At 41.5% G+C, this 20914-nt stretch overlaps 1 protein-coding gene across 10 annotated transcripts in view; it reads left to right on the plus strand.

Moving 5' to 3' along the window:
* Nucleotides 1–20914, plus strand: part of CPEB3 (cytoplasmic polyadenylation element binding protein 3) — a 246448-nt gene that overhangs the window by 221548 nt on the left and 3986 nt on the right. The window lies entirely within an intron of this gene.

Genomic DNA, 20914 nt, shown 5'->3' on the forward strand with positions numbered 1-20914 from the left:
AAAAAAAAAAAAAAAAAAAAGGCATAGGTATAATTCATGTCTTAGTTTTTACTTCTGAGGAAAAAAGTATTAGCATCTGAGGAAATAAATCAGTTAAAGCTTACCTTATGCATGTGTTATGGCTCATGTTCACTAGTTATTGTTCAATTGGTAATTTATCCCTGCGTTGACAGTGTCAAGGTTGTATGATACTCAGCACATAATTCTCAGCATTTATTCCACCTCTGCATACATGAGGCATATGCTATCCTCGTAAATAACAGAGGCTCCCTAGAGCTCTAATAGAGAGGAGTGGTTACAAGCATGACCATTAGTATGTAAGTGGGGGATATATCCCATACTCAACTGTATCCCCACCTTCCAGAACTTCACTGCTATAGTAAAAATAAGAGTACTTGCTTAGGAATTGGGAGATCTGGGTCTATTCCTAGCTGTTTTCCAATTGTGGTATGACCTTGGGCAAGCTACTTAACCTTTAGAGGCTTGATTTCATTATCCAGAGGTAATAAGAACACCAGCCTAACTACCTCACACTTTATTGCACAGATAAACCATGACAGTTAAAGGAGTGCTCTGGGAAGTTATTAGGCTGTATAGACAGATATTGATTTGTATTATTGCTGAGCCTGGCCTATTTAAATTGTGCTGTGGCCTAATCATACATCCAAGGCTGATTGTTGGCTCCTTTTTTTTTCCCTTTTAAAGAATTTATTCAGTTCCACTAAGTATCCTTGATATAAGGAAAATGAAATAGTTGAAGTTGATAGTTTAAAAGAAAAGTTAACTTATGTGCCAATCTGTCAACATTCTGGTTGGATGTTAGTCAAGACACGCATGTAAAGACTAAGTTCTTTTTATAGAGACAGATAACTGGGTACATTTTTTCATTTTAAGAATCAAAGACTTTTTTCACTTCAGTCTTGAAAGTGGTATTTTTACTATTATCTTTTCTCTGATAATGAAAATATTTTGAACCTGAAGTGAAATACAGTTTAGGATTAATTTTGCTTGTATTCCTTTGAATAGTGTTTCTGTGAAAAACTGAGTTTAAAGTATTTAAACACAATAAGAGTCCATGATGGTACCTGTACTCATTCTTTTTTTTTTATAATGGTATTTTTAGAAATGATGCCAAATGAACTCTTAAGATGTGAAAGCTTTGCTAAATTCAGTTTTTTAACGTGATGTAAGTCTAGGTCATTTACATATGAAAGATTTTTGTACTGTGAAAATGAGATCATTGAAAATGGGTAATGCTTTTACATGGCCGGTTTTCTACACCTTTGTCAACTCTGTATGCTCATGAGAAAATTTTTAAAGTGTAGAATCAGTTGAATCTCTCTTAGCCTAGCAAAAACAAATGACTTGATAGATATGAACAATTTGTTTATAAAAATCGGAGGCAGTGCAGCCCCCTGCCTCACACACAACCATAGTCTATCTCAGCTCGGTCATGTTGTCTCCTAGAAATTTGTAAATCAGACATTTATAACTTTAAATGGATCATGCAGTAGACATTGGTTATAGTTTCTCCAATTCATCCCATAGAAATATTTTTACTGGTACAAAGGATACTAGACTAGAATCAGCCAATCTGGGGTTTTAGTCTTGACTGTACCACTTATTATATAGCTTGAAGGAAGGGGATGTGTGTGTGTAAATGAAAGTGTTTTTGAAAATTGTAAAGCACTCTGTCAGTATACAGTAGCACTGGTAACACATTAATTTATGTGAAACCATGGATGACTAATATTTGAACTCTTCTAGAAGATGCTTATTAAAAACAATATAATTGGAATTTGTGGAGACAAAGGGAGTTAAATATTTCAGGTAAAATCGGGGTAAAGTTGGTTGATTATTTCAGTTCTGTTTTGTTTTTTGAGACGGAGTTTCGCTCTCGTTACCCAGGCTGGAGTGCAATGGCGCGATCTCGGCTCATCGCAGCCTCCGCCTCCTGGGTTTAGGCAATTCTCCTGCCTCAGCCTCCTGAGTAGCTGGGATTACAGGCACGTGCCACCATGCCCAGCTGATTTTTTGTATTTTTAGTAGAGACGGGGTTTCACCATGTTGACCAGGATGGTCTCGATCTCTTGACCTCGTGATCCACCCGCCTCGGCCTCCCAAAGTACCATGTATGAATTCTTTAAACAGGAAGAGATCTCAGCAGGCAGGTCTTTTCTACTCATATTCTAGGGAAAATGTCCCTAGAATTAGTTCCTCTATGTTTCTTAAAGTGTGCTCCATAAAACATGAGGCTCCTGGGATTTTAATATCTATTTTATTTAAAAAATTTTGCTGCGTCAAATGAGTTTAGAAACGCTTGTTTAAAGAAAGCTGGTTTATTCTATCACATATTAGAATCTTTCATATACTAGTCTTCATTGTGAAGACCCAAGAAGGAGGCAATATGCAATTTTTAACAAATTTGTTTTGATCATGGAAAAATGTGTCATTTCTTGGAAATAATGTTTTAGAGAACCCAGTTGAGAAAAACACTGTGTTCTCAGCTTCTTTCCTTCTTTCATGCTCAAATTCAGAAGGCTAATAAGCAGTTGATTGTTTTTCCCTTTTAGTCCCTTTTTTCCAAGTGAGTCCCATCTACCATGTATTTTCCGTCTACAGAGGATTTGGGACAGGGCAAGGAAATAGCAACTGCATGTCCATGGTAGTAGTGGGGCATTGAAGTTGTGGTTGATATTCCCTTTAGTGTTTATAATTCTTTATCTTTTGATTATTTGAGATTATCTGTCACATCTAAAGAAGGAAAAATCGTTTTTGAAATCACCGTACCATTGACGAAGTGTTACCTTGACTCTATTTTAGCTTCATGTTGGGAACCAGAGAGACTTTCAGTTTGCCAATTTGGGGCTTTCTAATAATTTTTATTTAAAGAACATTGTGGCTGGGCATGGTGGCTCATGCCTGTAATCCCAGCACTTTAGGAGGCCGAGGTGGGTGGATCATTTGAGGTCAGGAGTTAGAGACCAGCCTGGCCAACATGGTGAAACCCCATTTCTACTAAAAATACAAAATTAGCCAAGTGGTAGTGGTACATGCCTGTAATCCCAGCTACTTAGGAGGCTATGTCAGGAGAATCACTTGAGCCTGGGAGGCGGAGGTTGCAGTGAGCCAAGATTGTGCCATCACACTGCATTGTGGGTGACAGGGTGAGACCTTGTCTCAAAAAGAAAAAAAGGCATTGTGATAGCTAAGCACATAATATTTGCTTTGAGTAGCTAGAACAGTCAGTGTTTTATTTAACGACGTTATCCACTGTACCATTCTTTGCAAGTACCTTAAGTATTTAACATATTTAATCTTTTTTTTTTCTCTCTGTTTAGTGGACACATGCTGGGCATGAATTTACTAGACTACCAAAGGCTTTATATTTTTAGCCTACGTGAAGATTAATATGGCCCGTATTTCTATTAGGAACCATACTTACAGAAATGCTGATAATAATGTATGTTGTTCCTGACCACAGCAGAAATATATACAATGACTCAATAGTAAAAGAAGTGAGGGTGAGATGACCTGTTCTCAGACTATTCTACTCCTATCCTTAGTCGGGAATCATACAACCTAGCCTTTATCTTGCTGCTTTTAGTGGTCCCTACCTGACCTGGGTTGAAAGCGTCCTTGCTGTGTCTATGTTTGACTTGACCCTAGAGGAAGCAGCAGTCAGAAGTGAGTTCAAATACCATCTGAATTAATCCTACCTGGGCTTATTTTGAAGTACTGGGAGTCTCAGAGCGTTTGACTAGAAATATTTTTTTAAAGGGAGTTTGGGTTATCTAAAGGAAGATAATGATCTTCTTTGAATGGAATAGAATCTTTTGTCCAGTCTCTCCTTCCAAGCCTTGACTTCTGACTCTCCTGTCTTTTATGTTTTTTCTTGTCTCCTCCCTTGGAATTGTGATCATTTTTAATATGAATACTCTTTACAGTGATTTAAATATTCCTCTTTCCTGCTCATATTTGAGCGTAGAGGTTATGAGATAAAGAATTAGAAAAAAGTCCATTGCCTTTTTTCTAAATACTTATCTCAGTAGAACATTCAGAGTCAACTCTTGAAGCCAGGTGTTAGAAGTTAGTTAGCAGTCTCTTGGTAAGTGCTTATTTCTACTTGTAAGAGCTGGTTCAAACCCCTCGTAGGCTATGGGAAACAGACGCTCCTGAGGTTGTGGTATAGCCAGGGTGCTCTGCCTCTCTATACCCTGAAGGGTGATGCCATGATAGTTATGCATTTCACATTTTTAACGATTTTCTTGCCCTTTATTCTCCATATGATATAATTTTTTACTACTTCCACTTGGTTTTTGGCTGATTTATACCCTTAACCTCCAGCCCTGTTTCCAAGCAGCATAACAGGAAACCAGTCTGTGCCAGTTACTGTCAGCCCGCCCCTCTGTGTTTCACGAAAACGTTATCTTAAGCTAAACAGAGCAGCACTCAGAACTCTTGCACTCCATAAACATATGGCAGAGGCATTAACGCAAAAGCCCTGCTATGGAAAAATAAGTAAGTTCTTAAACCGTGAGAAGGGCACAAAGGTAATTTTAAAATCTGTCATCCCCTAGCACTTGAGAATGTGAAAAATGGTAAGTCTCATCCTTTGTAAGGTAAAAAGAAAATAAAATCCAATCTGTTTCCCCTCTGATTTTTAAAATTCTACCCTAGATTGCTTCTAAAATTAATAACTCTGGATTTGCTATATCTGAGAGTTTGTGGATAACTTTGTTGCTATGGAAAAGCTGTTTTCACATTGCCACTTTAATTTTCTAGACATCTGTCATCTGCTTTCTAAACAACAGGATTCCAGCTCATAGTTGAAAAACTAAAAATTTATTTTAATTTTAATATTTATTTATTTATTTATATTTTGAGATGGAGTCTCACTGTGTTGCCCAGGCTGGAGTGCAGTGGCACAATCTCAGCTCACTGCAACCTCTGCCTCCTGGGTTCAAGCAATTCTTCTGCCTCACTCCCCAAAGTAGCTGGGATTACAGATGCCCACCACCATGCCAGGCTAATTTTTTTTTAAATGTATTTTTAGTAGAGTTGGGGTTTCACCATTGTTGGCCAGGCTGGCTTCAAACCCCTGACCTCAAGTGATCCACCCGCCTCGGCCTCCCAAAGTGCGAGGATTACAGGTGTGAGCCATTGTGCCTGGCCAAAATTTATGTTTTAGACATTCTTTGTATTATCTGCTGCTGGAGGCCCTGCTTTAGTAACCAGAAAGACACCATATTTAGTGGGAATGTTAATGAGGTTACTGTGGTTTTTAGGCCTGGCTAGATGTACTCTATAACACATGCCAAGAAGATTATGATTACATTATGTTTAAAAGCTTTTAGCACACCAAATAAAATGGGCTTTCCAAGAAGTTATGTTGCTCTGGATGTTAAGAAATGGCCTCCTAAATCAGCCAGGGCCCTTTCATGGGGTGCCCAGGTTCACATTAAGGCCAGACCTGAAAACAGGTACACTTAAACTCAACCCTTAATTTCATCTATCTATCTATCTATCTATCTATCTATCTATCTATCTATCTATCTATCTTATCTATCTATCTATCTATCTATCTGATCTTTTTGTTATTTTTGGAGATGCTATTCAGGCTAGACTTGAACTCCTGGGCTCAACTGCCTCAGCCTCCCAAGTAGCTGGGATTACAGGCACACCTCACCATACTCAACTCAACCCTTAATTTTAAAAACATTTTTCCCTTAAATAGTTCTAAAACCAAGTTTTTAGTGCTACTCTTTTCCTAGCCATTGCATAGTATATATTTTTTAAAAACAGAACTTTGACACATTATTACTGATCTCTGTTAGGAGTCATAGTTGCTGGATTTTGGCTGAGCTGACTTTTTTTTTTTTTTTTTTTGAGATGAGGTCTCACTCTGTCACCCAGGTTGGAGTGCAGTGGTGCAATCTTAGCTCACAGCAGCCCCTGCCTTCCAGACTCAAGCGATTCTCCCACCTCAGCCTCCTGAGTAGCTGGGACCACAGATATGCACCACTACGCCTGGCTAATTTATGTGTTTTCAGTAGAGATGGGGTTTCACCATGTTGCCCAGGCTGGTCTGGAACTCCTGAGCTGAAATGATCTTCTCACCTCAGCGTTCCAAAGTGCTGGAATTACAGGTGTGAGCCAGCACACCAGCCGAGCTGGCATTTTAAAGGACAGGCAAAACCCAGGTGTGAGTTTAAACTGATTCTAAATGGGCTCATATTAAAGCACTTAGTCCCAGATGTACTGTTTAAATGGCACCATTGTAGTTTAAATGTAATTTATTATTCTTATTTGAGGTGCTGTGTTCCCTTAGATTTTCTCAGACCTCAGGAATTTGTCTAAAAAAAATAGTGAACTGGGGTTGAACTTTCCCTCTATTGATCAGAAATAATATTCATTTTAGAAATGCTTTTCGGCCGGGTGTGACGGCTCATGCCTGTAATCCCAGCACTTTGGGAGGCCGAAGCAAGATCACTTGAGGCCAGAAGTTCGAGACCAGCCTGGCCAATATGTTGAAATCCCACCTCTACTAAAAATACAAAAATTAGCCAGGCATGGTGGCACATGCCTGTAATTCCAGCTACTTGGGAGGCTGAGGCACCAGAATCGCTTGAACCAGGGAGGCAGAGGTTACAGTGAACCAAGATCATGCCACTGCACTCCAGCCTGGGCAACAGAGTGAGACTCTGTCTCAAAAATAAAATTAAAAATTAAAAAATAAATGCTCTTCTCTTTGTCTGTAGCATACTAAATATATTATTCCTTTTACCATCTTCTCTCTCTTTTTTTTTTTTTTTCAACACATCCTTTTACCATCTTCTCTAGCCACTTATCTAAGGCTTCACATCAGTCCATCATATCCTTAGTGGTTACAATAAATTACATGTATTCTTCATCATCTTTGGGTATAGTCATCTCCATTAGGCTTATGGGTGTGAGTCCAAGTGTCTCTCGGTAGGTAGTTTTTGTTTCCTGTGCCTGCAAGGCCCTTTGAAACAGAGGGTCAGCTTAATGATGTGATCAGCTCTGTGTGGGACTGTAGTATTTGAGCTTTAATAGTAATATAGATCAGTAACGTGATCCTACCAGATTGGTATGTTTAAAGTGTCATAGCTTAATGATACTCCAGGTGATTTTGGTGGTTAACAGATAAGCCAGTTTTTATTTTGTTATATATTTGTTGGGAAAAATAGAGTTAATTTGGATAACCTATTAAAATATTAGGTAATAGATAGATGGCATTGGGATATGGCAAAAACCAGAAATGGTTTTGGGAATGCTTTTCAGAAACTCTTTCATAGACCATAAGTAATTTTAGGGAAGAACTTTGTCTTGGGCTACAATTTATTTCAGTTTTAATATGGTGGCTGACAAGGAATAGGCACTCTGTAAATGTTAGTCATGTAGGTGAATCCACTTGAGCCAAAATAATCACCCTTTAGTATGAGGCAACCTAAACACTGCAAGAAGTAGCTTCATGCAGCTACTTCTCTTTTGTTGATTTTTCTTTTTTTTTTTTGGTTCCTATGTCCTTTTATTCTTCAATAATTTTGTTGTTGTTGTTGGTAATTTTAGCTGGGATTCTGGGATTACAGGTATGTGCCACCATGTCTGACTTTTGTTTGTTTGTTTGAGACAAGGCCTCACTCTCTTGTTCAGGCTGGAGTGCAGTAGTGTGATCTCAGCTCATTGCAACCTCCGCTTCCCAGGTTCAAGTGATTTTCCTGCCTCAGCCTCCCAAGTAGCTGGGATTACAGGCGCCCACCACTACACCCAGCTAATTTTTGTATTTTCAGTAGAGATGGGGTTTTACCATGTTAACCAGGGTGATCTCAGATTCTTGACCTCAAGGAATCTGCCCGATTCTGCTTCCCAAAGTGTTGGGATTACAGGCCTGAGCCACTGTGCCCAGCCAAGTTTTTTATACATAGTAGGTGTAGATAGTAGATGTTTTGATACATGCATGCATGCAATATGAAACAAGCACATCATGGAGAATAGGCTATCCATCCCTCAAACATTTATCCTTTGACTTACAAACAATCCAATCACACTCCTTATTTTAATATACAATTAAGTTATTATTGACTACAGTCACCTTGTTGTGCTATCAAATAGTAGGTCTTATTCATTTTCTGATTTTTTGTACCCATTGTCTATCTTCATCTTCTGCTGTCCCCACAGCTCTCCACTACCTTTCTCAGTCTATCCTTCTACTCTCTATGTACATGAGTTCAATTGCTTTGATTTTTAGATCCCACAAATTAGTGAGAGCATGTGATGTTTGTCTTCCTGTGTCTGGCTTAATTCACTTAACATAGTGATCTCCAGTTCTATCCACATTGTTGCAAATGGCTGAGTCTCATTCTTTTTTATGGCTGAATGGAACTGTATTGTGTATATGTTGGCTGGAGTACAATGCCACGATCTTGGCTCACTGAGATTTCTGCCTCCTGGGTTCAAGCAATTCTTCTGCCTCAGTGTCCTGAGTAGCTGGGATTACAGGTACCTGCCACCATACCCGGCTAATTTTTCTATTTTTAGTAGAGATGGGGTTTCACCATGTTATCTTCGCTGATCTCGAACTCATGACCTCAGGTGATCCATCTGCCTTGGCCTCCCAAAGTGCTGGGAATACAGGCGTGAGCCACCACACCCGGCCCATTCATCTGTTGATGGACACTTAGGTTGCTTCCAAATCTTAGCTATTGTGAACAGTGCTTCAACCAACATAGGAGTGCATATATCTCTTCGATATACTGATTTCCTTTCTTTCAGGTATATACTCATCAATGGGATTGCTGGATCATATGGTAGCTCAATTTTTAGTTTTCTAAGGAAACTCCAAACTGTTCTCCTTGGTGGTTGTACTAATTTATAGTCCTACCAGCAGTGTACAAGGATTCCCTTTTCTCCACATCCTCACCAGCATTTGTTATTGCCTGTCTTTTGGATATAAACCATTTTAACTGAGATGATATTTCATTATATTGATTTGCATTTCTCTGATGATCAGTGATGTTGAGCACCTTTTCATATTCCTGTTTGCCATCTGTATGTCTTCTTTTGGGAAATGTCTGTTCAAATATTTTGCCCATTTTTTGATTTGATTGTTAGATTTTTTTTCCTATAGAGTTGTTTGAGCTCTTTACATATTCTGGTTATGAATCCCTTGTCAGATGGGTAGTTTGCAAATATTTTCTCCCATTCAGGTTTGTCTCTGTTGATTTTTTTTTTTTTTTTTTTGGAGACAGAGTCTGGCTCGCGATCTCGGCTCACTGCAACCTTCGCCTCCCGGTTTCAAGCAACTCTCCTGCCTCAGCCTCCCTAGTAGCTGGGACTACAGGCACGTGCCACCACACCCAGCTAATTTTTGTATTTTTAGTAGAGATGGGGTTTCACCATGTTGGCCAGGATAGTCTCGATCTCTTGACCTCGTGATCCGACTGCCTCGGCCTCCCAAAGTGCTGGGATTACAGACATGAACCACTGCGCCCGGCCTCTTTGTTGATTTTATTCTTTGCTATGCACAAGTTTTTTTAACTTGATGTGATTCCATTTGTCTGTTTTGCTTTGGTTGTCTGACTGTGGGGATATTGCTCAAGAAATTTTTGCCAAGACCAGTGTCCTAAAGATTTTCCCCAGTGTTTTCTTTTAGTAGCTTCAGAATTTGAAGTCTCAGATTTGAGATTTTAATCTATTTTGATTTATATATATATATATATGTAAAATCTCTCTCTATATATACGTATATATAGAGAGAGATTTTACATATGTATATAAAACATTAAAAACATAATATATATATTAAAAACGTATAACATCTCTCTATATACACACATACAGAGAGAGAGAGAGAGAGAGAGAGAGAGAGAGGGTCTTGCTCTGTCACCCAGGCTAGAGTGCAGGGGCATGATCATGGCTCACTGTAACCTCCGCCTTCCAGGTTCAAGCGATTCTCATGCCTCAGCCTCCCAAGTAGCTGGGATTACAGGTGTGTGCCACCATACCTGGCTAATTTTTTTTGTATTTTTAGTAGAGATGGGGTTTTGCCATGTTGCCCAGGCTGGTCGCAAATTCTTGACCTCAAGTGATTCACCTACCTCTGCCTCCCTAAGTCCTAGGATTACATGAGTGAGGCACCACACCCAGCTGAGGGTTTTTATCATGAATCATGTTGAATTTTATCAGATACTTTTTCAGCATCAAGTGAAATGTTAATATGGTTTTTATCCTCCATTCTGTGATATGATTGACTAATTTTTGTATGTTGAATCATTTTTGCATCCCAGGGATAAATCTCACTTGGTCATGATGAATCATCTCTGTAATGTATTAAAGAAATTGGTTTGCTAGTATTTTGTCAAGGATTTTTGAATTAATATTCATCAGAGATATTGGCCTGTAGCTTTCTTTTTTTTTTTAATGTGTCTTTGGTTTTGGTAGCAGGATAATACTGGCCTCATAGAATGGGTTTGGAAGAATTCCCTTCTCCTCTATTTTTTGGAATAGTTTGAGTGGCATTGCTATTAGTTCTTCTTTAAATGTTTTGTAGAATTCAGCTGTGAAGTCATTGGGTCCCAGGCTTTTCTTTACTGTGAGATTTTTTTTTTTTTTTTTTTTTTTAATGGAGTCTCACTCTGTTGCCCAGGCTAGAGTGCAATGGTGCAATCTTGGCTTACCGCAACCTCCGCCTTCCAGGTTCAAGTGATTCTCCTACCTCAGCCTGCCAAGTAGCTGAGTGCCTACCAACGCGCCTGGCTAATTTTTGTATTTTTAGTAGACACAGGGTTTCACCATCTTGGCCAGGCTGGTCTCAAACTCCTGACCTCAGATGACCCACCCACCTCAGCCTCTCAAAGTGCTGGGATTAGAGGTGTGAGCCACTGCACCCGGCCCTAATGTGAGACTTTTTTTTGCGGCTTCTATTTCATTTCTTGTTATTGGTCTGTTCAGGTTTTGGATTTCTTCTCGATTCAAGGATTTCTTCCTTGGTAGATTGTATTTTTCTAGGAATTTATCCATTTCTTCTAGGTTTTCCAATTTGTTAGCATATAGTTGCTCATAGCAACCACTGATGATCCTTTCAATTTCTGCAGTATCAGTTGTAATGTCTCATTTTAATTTCTGATTTTATTTATTTGAATCTTCTCTTTTTCTTAGTCTGGCTAAAAGTTTGTCAGTTTTGTTTAACTTTTCAAAAAACCAACTTTTTGTTTCATTGTATTGTCTTTTTCATTTCAGTTGCATTTTATTTCTGCTCTGATCTTTATTTTTTTTCTTCTATTAATTTTGGGTTTCATTTCTTCTTGGATTTCTAGTTCTCTAAGTTTCATCATTAGATTGTTTATTGAGTTTTTTCTCCTTTTTGATGTAGGCTTTTACTATAAACTTTCCTCGTAGTACTGCTTTTGCTGTATCCATAGGTTTTAGTAAGCTATGTTTTCATTATCTTTGTTTCAAGAAAATTTTCAGATTTCTTCTTAATTTCTTCATTGATCCACTGGTCATTCAGGAGCATATTGCTTAATTTCCTGCTTTTTGTTTTTTAAATTACGGAGTTTCACTCTTGTCACCCAGGCTGGAGTACAATGGCATGATATCTCGGCTCACTGCAACCTCCACCTTCCAGGTTCAAGCAATTCTGCCTCAGCCTCCCAAGTAGCTGGGATTACAGGCATGTGCAACCATACCCAGCTAATTGTATTTTTAGTAGAGATGGGGTTTCACCATGTTGGCCAGGCTGGTCTTGAACTCCTGACCTCAAGTGATCAGCCCACCTTGGCCTCCCAAAGTGCTGGGATTACAGGTGTGAGCCGCTGTGCCCTGCCCAGCGTGTATTTGTATAGTTTCCAAAATCTCTCTTGTTATTAATTTGTAGTTTTATTTCATTGTGGTCACAGAAGATGCTTGATATTATTTCAAGTTTTTGAATGTTTTAAGACTTACTTTGTGACCAAACATATGGTTTATCCTTGAGGATGATCCATGTGCTGAGGAAAAGAATGTGTCTTCTGTAGCTGTTGGAGGAAATGTTCTGTAAATATCTATTAGATGCATTTGTTCAATAGTGCAGATTAAGTGTGCATCTTTCATCAATAAAGATGTTTCTGTATTGATTTTTGGTCTAGAAGATGTAGCCAGTGATGAAAGTGGGGTGTTGAAGTCTCCAGCTATTATTGTATTAGGACCTATCTTTCTCTTTAGCACTAATAATATTTGCTTTATGTATTCTGGTGCTCCAGTGTTGGGTGCATATATATATATATATACACATATGTGTGTGTGTGTGTGTGTGTGTATAATTTATTTATTTATATAAATGTATATTTTTGAGATGGAGTCTTGCTCTGTCACCGAGTCTGGAGTGCAGTGGTGTGATCTCGGGTCATTGCAACCTCCACCTCCAGGGTTTAAGTGATTCTCCTGCCTCAGCCTCCCGAGTAGCTGGAATTACAGGTACCTGCCACCATGCCTTGCTATTTTTTGTTTGTTTGTTTTTGTATTTTTTAATAGATACAGGGTTTTGCCATGTCAGCCAGGCTGGTCTTGAACTCCTGACCTCAGGTGATCTACCCACCCACCTTGGCCTCCCAAAGTGTTGGGATTACAGGTGCTAGCCATCATGCCTGGCCCAAATATATATTTAAAATTGTTATATCCTTTTGTCAATTTAACAATTTATCATTATCATTATACAGTGATATAATATCATTACATAGTGACCTTTGTCTCTGTTTTGAGTTTCTTCAATGCAGCTATTTTGAATTCTGTGTCTGAAAGCTCATATGTCTCTATTTCTCCAGGATTTGTCTCTGGTGCCTTATTTAGTTTATGTGGTGAGGTCATGTTTTCCTGGATAGTATTGATGTTGGTACATGTTCTTTGGTGTCTGGGCATTGAAGAGTTAGGTATTTATTGTAGTCTTCACTACTTGGACTTATTTATACCTGTCCTTCTTGGGAAGGCTTTCCAGATATGTGAAAGGACTTGGGTATTGTTTTCTAAGCTGTTTCTGCTTTAGGGGGCACCCAAGCCTAGTAATGCTGTAGTTCCTGCAGACTCGTAGAGGTACTGCCTTGATGGTCTTGGGCAAGATCTGGGAGAATTCTCGGCATTACCAAGAAGAGATTCTTTTTGTCTTTTTGTTTTTTCCTTTTTGTGGAGAACGGGGTCTCACTGTATTGCCCAGGCAGGTCTTGAACTCCTTGGGCTCAAGCTATCCTCTCGCCTCTGCCTCCCTAAGAGCTGGGATTACAGGCATGAGCCACAGCGTCTGGCACCAGGAAGAGATTCTTGTTCTCTTCCCTTAGTTTCTCCCAAACAAACAGAGTCTCTTTGTTCTGAGCCACCTAAAGCCGGGGGTGGAGTGACACAAGCACCCCTGTAGCCACCACCATTCTGACTGTGCTGGGTCCGACCTGAAGCCAGCACAGTACTGGCTCTCACCTGAGGCCTGCCGTAACCACTCCCTGGTTACTGCCTATGTTCACTCAAGGCCTTGGGGCTCCACAATCAGCAGATGGCAAAGCCAGTCAGTCAGGCTTGTGTCTTTCTCTTCAGGGCAGCAAGGTTCCCCAGGCCCCCAGATGGACTCAGACGCGCTCTCCGGGCATCAGGTACTAAAGTCGAAAACCTTAGAAGTCTACCTGGTGTTTTATTGTCTTGTGACTGAGCTGGCACTCAACCACAATTGCAGTCTTTCTCACTCTTCACTCTCCTTTCCAAAGGCAGAGTCGTCTCACTTTTCAGCCACTGTCACCCCAGGCCATGAGAAGTGCTGCCAGACTGCCTCCAGCATCCCGTTAAGGCCCTAGGGCTCTCAAGTCCACTCATGGTGAACACCGTCTGGCCTGCAACCCATCTTTCAGGGTGCTGTGTTCCCCTCTGGCCCAGGGCAGGTCCGGAAATGCCATCCAAGAGTGAAGTCCTGGAGTTGGGGACCCCAGGAGCCTGCTTAGTGCGCTACCTAACTGTGGCCTTGCTTGTACCTGAGGCCAGCAAGTCTCAGAGGCTCAGCCAAGGACCTCAAAGCAGTACCTGGGTATTGCTGCTGGTTATTCAGGGCCCAAGGGCTCTTGAGTTAGCAGGTGATGAATGCTGCCAGGACTGGGTCTCTCCTTCAAGGCAGCGGGTTCCCTTCTGGCCCAAGGTATGGCTAGAAATGTCACCTGGGAGCTAGAGCCTAGAAAAGAGACCACAATTCTGACTGTGCCCTATCCTTCTGTGGCTGAGCTGGCATCCAAAATGCAAGACTAAGCCCTTCCCACTTTTCCCTCTTCTCTCTTCAGACTGAAGGAAGAGGTCTCTTTTGGAGCCATGAGCTGTGCAGCTTGGGGTTAGGACAGGAGTGATGCCAGCACTCCCTTGGCTGATTCCCCAGCGGGCCATGTGCCCCACCAGTCCACTGTCTCTGGGCCTAGTTCAGCACTAGGACTCCCTCAGTGTTGCAGTCCCTATGGCCTAGACTGACTTTCAAGTTGATTTGGAGACACAGCACTTGTAGCCACAGTGGTGAGGTTTGGGGGAGCTCAGGTTCCCACTGCTGGAATCAGAGATTCCCCTCAGGCTGGGCTGGTTTAAATGCTTTGTGATTCAGGACTATTCTCTCTCTTCAGTGCCTCTTTCAACAATATGAAGATAAAACCAGGTACTGTGAGGGCCCACCTGATATTTGGTTCTTCCAAAGGTGTTTTTTTCTGTGTAGATAGTTATTAACTTCATGTTCTTGTGGGGCAGGGGGTGGGTGGAGGTGGATCAGTGGAGATGTCTGTTCTGTCTTGCTCTGCCTCTCTTTTGTTGATTTAAATTTGGAAATACGGTTTGACTGTTGCTATTTGAAAGGTCATAGTAGCTAACTTGCACATCTGTTTGTGGATACTCATGGTGTGTGTCTTGTCTTTGGGCAAGCCTCTGCCCTGCAGATAACCCTCATAAACAGGAGCTGGAGCAGCTCTGCAGGAACAGCACTACACACCCATCGGGAAGACTGCCTTCTGGAAGCTTTCAGGAAAGGCCCCTGAGAGCACAGTAGCAATCCGAAAGCCACATTCTTTGTTTATTTTTACTATTATTACATATATATTATATTTTTGAGACAGGGTTTCACTGTGTCACCCAGGCTGGAATACAGTGATACTATCTTGGCTTACTGCAGCCTGTCTCTTGGGCTCAAGGAATCCTCCTGTCTCAGCTTCCCAAGTAGCTGGGACTACAGGTGCATACTACCATGCATCGCTAATTTTGTTGTTGCTGTTGCCCAGGCTAGTCTCAAACTCCTGGGCTCAAGGGATCATCCTGCCTCAGTCATCCAAGGTGTTGGGATTTCAGGTGTGGGCCGCTGCACCCAGCTTATTTTTTTCCACTGTATTAAGAGTCTTATCTGTTGGTATTTAATGTGTAGCTCTTCGCAAACTTGATTTTCTTGCTTTCCAGGCAAAATGAAAATGACTGGAAATTTCAAACTTAAAAGAGGTGTTTGGAAGGTGTTTCAGATATGATAGCAGACCACCAGATTTTGAAGGGAGCCGACAGAAAAAGTGAAAACTCTACTGCATTGTATTAATTGGCATTCCTTTGAAGAATGTTCATGATGTCTCCTGTTTAAAAGCGGGTAGGGGACTAGTACATTTTAGCAAAATTTTCATAAAAAAAATCCAACATTCAAGATATTTTGGCACCAAAAAGGAGAAGTGCCTGGTTTCTAGAAAAATAACAAGGTATATGTTATTCCCTAAGAAAGCTGGTAAATAAGGCATCACTGTGTGCCTCTGGCCGAGAGGCAGTCATGAAAGTATTCATGATAATGTCTTCTGAAGTACTGTGTTGATGAGATTCCTCAAAGCCCCTCAACCAGTAAGGAGCGTGGTTACCAAGCTTGGTGGAAGCCTAAATAGACAGAAGGTGCTGCTTTATTAATACTGCATTTTCAAACGTCGGCACAAATGTGTTACTTGACCTCACATATGTTTGTTCAGCATTTTACAGCCTGCAGTAGATACTTGTATCCATCATTCCACTTGGTCCTAACATCCCCGTGTAATGGAAATCTCTTCTCATCAACTGATGGAGCACTAATTAAGTCTTTTTCATGGCTGCATGATAGTCCATGGGAGTAGATACACCATATTTTATTCAACTGTTTCCCTGTAGATAGACATTTACTTTGTTTCTGACTTTTTACCACTATGGACAAGTCTTGCAATAGATATACTTTATATATATCTTCACATCTGGTGGTTATATTTCCAAGCATTGCAGTTACAACAGGAACAATCTCCAACAGTGGCATTTTTGGGTTGAAGGGTATACGTATTTTTAATTTGAATAATTTGCTAGTTTGCTTTTCAAAAATGTTGTAGCAGGCCAGGTGTGGTGGCTCATGCCTGTAATCCCAGCACTTTGGGAGGCCAAGGCAGGTAGATCACCTGAGGTCAGGAATTTCAGACCAGCCTGGCCAACATGGTGAAACCCCACATCTACTAAAAATTAAAAAATTAGCTGGGCATGGTAGTGGGTGCCTATAATCCCAGCCACTTGAGAGGCTGAGGCAGGAGAATTACTTGAACCCAGGAGGCGGAGGTTGTGGGAGGTGGAGGTTGCAGTGAGCTTAGATTGTGCTATTGCACCCCAGCCTGGGCGACAAGAGCAAGACTCCATCTCAAAAAAAAAAAAAAAAAAGTTGTAACAATTCATATTTCTATCAGCAAATGATGAGAAATAGTTATTACTCGTTTAAATGTTTGCCAGTCTGATGAGAATAAAATAGCATCAGTTTTTTTTCCTGACTAATAAATATGAATATCTTTTTTTTTTTTTTACTTTTTTCTTTTCCTGGGGCCAAGTAGCCGTCTTTTTTTAAAAAAAGAGAGCCAGGGAAACGGCCGGGCACAGTGGCTCACACCTGTAATCCCAGCGCTTTGGAAGGCTGAGGTGGGCAGATCACGAGGTCAAGAGATCAAGACCATCCTGGCCAACATGGTGAAACCCTGTCTCTACTAAAATACAAAATTAGCTGGGCATGGTGGTGCGCATATGTAGTCCCAGCTACTCAGGAGGATGAGGCAGGAGAATTGCTTGAACATAGGAGGTGGAGGTTACAGTGAGCCGAGATCGCGCCACTGCACTCCAGCCTGGCACCTGGTGACAGAGCAAGACTGTCTCCAAAAAAAAAAAAAAGAGCCAGGGAAATAGTATGCTGCCCAGGCTGGTCTTGAACTCCTGAAAAATGCTAAATATCATCAGTCATTAGAGAAATGCAAATCAAAACCACAATGACATATTATTTCACACCTACCAAGATGGCTGTAGTCACAAAAATGAGAAACAAATATTGGTGAATATGTAGAAATTGGAACACTGGTACTTTGCTGGTAGGAATATAAAATGGTACAACTGCTTTGGAAAAACAATTTGGTAGTTCCTCAGAGAGTTAAACATAGAATTGCAATATGCTCAAGTAGTTCCACCTCTAGGTATATTGTGAAAATCATTGAAAACAAGTACTCAAACCAATATAAATACATGCATGTTCATAGCAGCCCTATTCACAATAATAGCCAAAAGGTGGTAACACCCAAATGTCCATCAACAGATGAATGGATAAACAAAATGTGCTGTGTGTACACACACACATGCAGTGGAATATTATTTAGATATACATAAAAAGGAATAAAGTACTTCTGCATGCCACAATGTAGATGAACCAAATGAGGCTGGGTGCAGTGGCTTATGCCTGTAATCTTAGCACTTTGGGAGGCTGAGGCAGGAGGATTGCTTGAGCCCAGGAGTTCAAGACCAGCCTGGGCAACATAGTGAGACCTCATCTCTTAAAAAAGAAAAAGAAGGCCGGGTGCGGTGGCTCACACCTGTAATCCCAGCACTTTGGGAGGCTGAGGCGGGTGGATCACGAGGTCAGGAGATCAAGACCATCCTGGCTAACATGGTGAAACCCCGTCTCTACTAAAAATACAAAAAGTTAGCCAGGCGTGGTGGCATGTGCCTGTAGTCCCAGCTACTCGGGAGGCCAAGGCAGGAGAATCGCTTGAACTTGGGAGGTGGAGGTTGTAGTGAGCCAAGATTATGTCACTGCACTCCAGCCTGGGCACAGAGAGAGACTCTGTATCAAAAAAAAAAAAAAAAAAAGAAAAGAAAAAAAATCATAAGTGAAATAAGCCAGACATACAAGGTCTTATATTATGTGATTTTTTTTTTTTTTTTTTTAGACTTAGTTTCACTCTTTGTTTCCCAGGCTCGAGTGCAGTAGCATGATCTTGGCTCATTGCAACCTCCACTTCCTGATTCAAGCGATTCTCCTGCCTTAGCCTCCCAAGTAGCTGGGATTACAGGTGCTCACCACCACACCTGGCTAATTTTTTGTATTTTTAGTAGAGACAGGGTTTCACCATGTTGGTCAGGCAGGTCTGGAGAACTCCTGACTTCAGGTGATCCACCTCCCTCAGCGTCCCAAAGTGCTGGGATTACAGGTGTGAGCTATCACGCCTGGCCTGATTTTATTTTTATGAAATATCCAGAATACATAAATATGTAGAGACAGAAAGCAGATTGGTGTTGTCAGGGGCTGGGGAGTAGGGGTAGGGGAGTAACTACTTAGTGGGTGCAGGATTTCCTTTTGAGGTGAAGAAAATGTTTTGAAACTAGATAGAGGCAGTGTTTGCACACATTGTGAATGTATTAAATGCCACTGAATTGTTGACTTTAAAATTGTTAATTTTATGTGAGGAAAGAAAAAGGAAAGAAAGGCTGGTTCTCACTGGGTGCATGAAATGTTCAGGTGAACTGAAGAAGTGTAGGGAAGGCAGTTTAGGTGGGAAGAAAAATGAAAGTAAAAACAGACCGGTTTGCTGGGTGTGGTGGCCCATGTCTGTAATTCCAGCACTTTGGGAGGCCCAGGTGGGTGGATCATGAGGTCAGTAGTTCGTGACCAGCCTGGCCAACATGGTGAAACCCCATCTCTACTAAAAATACAAAAATTAGCCAGTCGTGGTGGCATGCACTTGTAATTCCAGCCACTCAGGAGGCTGAGGCAGGAGAATTCCTTGAACCCAGGAGGCGGAGGTTACAGTGAGCCGAGATCATGCCACTGCACTCCAGTGTGGGCAACAGAGCAAGACTCTGTCTTAAAAGAAAAAAAAAAAAAGCCGAGTGATTAGAGTTTGAGTTAGGGAGTCACTGGGAGAGAGATTGGGCAAATCATGAAGGCTCTGGCTTATATTTAATATTTGAGACACAGGAGAGAGGGCATGCCCTATTTACTAAGGTGGCTGAACTTAATCTTTAGCCCTATAGGCAATGGAGAATGAGTGGCTTTTGACCAGAAGAGGAACACTGTGAGATGAATTACTGAAATATCAATAAGTATCTAGGAGATCTAGGGTATAGGGTATAGGCCAATGATACCGAATGCATCCAGGCACAGGTCGTGGTGACCTAGAGAGGAAGCAGTAGGAGCAGTAGCCATGCTCAGTGCTGCGGACATGCCACACACTGTTTTATAAGATTTGATTCATATAGTTTGACTCTTCAGAGCAACTCTATCAAATAGAAACTGTTTCTTCTCAATGTGCAGGTCAGGAGAAACAGCCTCAGAGTAACTGAGAAACTCGCCTAAAGTTGCACAGCTAGTAACATGACCTAGATTTGAACTCAAACAGACTGACTCCAGAGCTGCTGAAATTTTGATTATGAGGCAAAAATGAATGAGAGATTGTTTTGATGCCTACTCACCAGCTTGTGAGGTTGAGGAGGAGGAGGTTGGAGGAAGGGGCAGCAGAGCCAGAGTGAAGACATTTTCCCCCTAGGTAATCAAAGGCTAGTGTAGGCCTAGTCAGGTGGACCTTCACTCAGTCATCTCTTGCTGGCAGATGGACTTGGAGACTAGAGCTCATGGCTAGAGAGAAAGCTTCAGGAGGCTAGCAAAGGGGCTTTTCAGCAGGGAAGGAGGGCCAGGAAAGTCCCACTCCCCTCGCTTCCCACCTACTGCCACTCCCGTGTACCCTGCTCGCACCCTGCCAGGCCCTCCTGGCCACATCCACAGGCGCCCGTCAGGCGGTTAGTGCCTCTCAAACGGCCACCTGCCCTTGTCTCCAGAAGCCACAGGGCTGGCTCTTCGCAGGATGGCGCTGGAGCTGTGGGAGGCGCCCACCACAGATTCCACCTTCCCACCAGTTCCTAATGTTTGGGATGAAAAAATTAATGATGTTTCTTTTCTAAGCTTCTAGGAAAGGAAAGTGGGTGAGAATGTGGTAACTTTTTTCTTCTTTTGGTTTTCAGTCATACAGCTTTGCTTCGTTTTGATTAAAAAATGTTCCCTAACAGGTTATGATGAAAAGTTGTCTTCTATTGAAGCTTCCAGTGTTGAGGGGAGATTAAGGCAACAGAGAAAGTTCCAAAAATAGAAAAGCCTCAGTTATCATAGTAGCTTCTTAACACCTCAGCCATGAGTCCCTTTTCCTCTCCAGTCCATGGTTGCAGTATTGGAGTGTTCATCTCTGGGAGCGTTGTCATTACAACGCTGAGGGCGCAGCCTCACAGCAGCTCTCCCTTCAGCCCCTCCCATCTTCAGTGTGCCTCCTGCCCTCAGGCCGGGCTCCAGCCACACCGCCTCCCAAGGCTGTGCTTGCCTTCTGCTTATGGCCTTTATCCTGGCTGCTTCCTCTTCCTACAGTGCTCTTCTTTGTCCTGCATTGTCACTTGCTGCCCAGCTTTCAGGATTCAGCTCCCACGCTTTGCCATGCAGTCCCTCCTAATCCTCCCCAGCACCATCTGATGTAAACACTGTTATACCCATTCACAGATGACACAAATGTATGTGTAATGTGCATGTAAACATTATACCCATTTTACGGATACAGTGATAGAGCAAACAGAGGCACAT

The sequence above is a fragment of the Cebus imitator genome, unplaced genomic scaffold (genome assembly GCF_001604975.1).
Source record: "Cebus imitator isolate Cc_AM_T3 unplaced genomic scaffold, Cebus_imitator-1.0 Scaffold238, whole genome shotgun sequence".
NCBI lineage: Eukaryota > Metazoa > Chordata > Mammalia > Primates > Cebidae > Cebus > Cebus imitator.